We start from the raw sequence: 701 nt of genomic DNA on the forward strand, positions 1-701 counted from the left end.
GAATGTTTATTGCAGCCCAATTCATAATTGCTAAGTCATGGGAGAAGCCCAAATGCCCATCAATCTATGAATGGACTTATAAATTGTGGTATATGTATGCCATGGAATATTATGCAGCCTTAAAGAAAGATGGAGACTTTACCTCTTTTATGTGCTTTTCTTTTTATAGGTGAGATTGATTCAGATCTTAAGAGGCAGTTGGTTCTGGACCATATTGTGGCATCTTTGGTTTCTTATCCCCTGGCCAACTGCTGCCAATTGGAATAATAAAGAAGTTTGTTAGCAGCAATGTATGTCAGTCTTTTTTTTATTTTTTAATATGGAACGCTTCACGAATTTGCATGTCGTCCTTATGCAGGGCCATGCTAATCTTCTCTGTATTGTTCCAATTTTAGTATATGTGCTGCCGAAGTGAGCACAATGTACATCAGTCTTAATTTGACTTTTAGGTTCCATATTCCCTTTTGATGGACAGTGTGTATGTGTTTGTGTGTGTGTGAAAAGTTGGCATTTTTAAAAAATCATATTAGCAAGGAGCAAGGAAAGAAAATAAATGAAGTAATTATTCAATACTGTAAGACAGATAACATGGATAATAAAGAGGAAACATGAAAGAGAAGAGAAGGAAGGGATTTATGAAGAAAGGAAAGACCCATAATGTTGTAACCAAGGAAAGTAAAATAAACGTGAAAAACAAAATG

General features: G+C 35.1%; 1 non-coding gene across 1 annotated transcript; it reads right to left on the reverse strand.

Moving 5' to 3' along the window:
• Window positions 1-313: 313 nt before the first annotated feature.
• LOC128571350 (U6 spliceosomal RNA) lies at window positions 314-419 on the reverse strand. Its single transcript, XR_008375780.1, has one exon. It is a non-coding gene; the product is annotated as a U6 spliceosomal RNA (small nuclear RNA).
• Window positions 420-701: the final 282 nt, after the last annotated feature.

This window comes from Nycticebus coucang, chromosome 18 (genome assembly GCF_027406575.1).
Source record: "Nycticebus coucang isolate mNycCou1 chromosome 18, mNycCou1.pri, whole genome shotgun sequence".
Taxonomy (NCBI): Eukaryota; Metazoa; Chordata; class Mammalia; order Primates; family Lorisidae; genus Nycticebus; species Nycticebus coucang.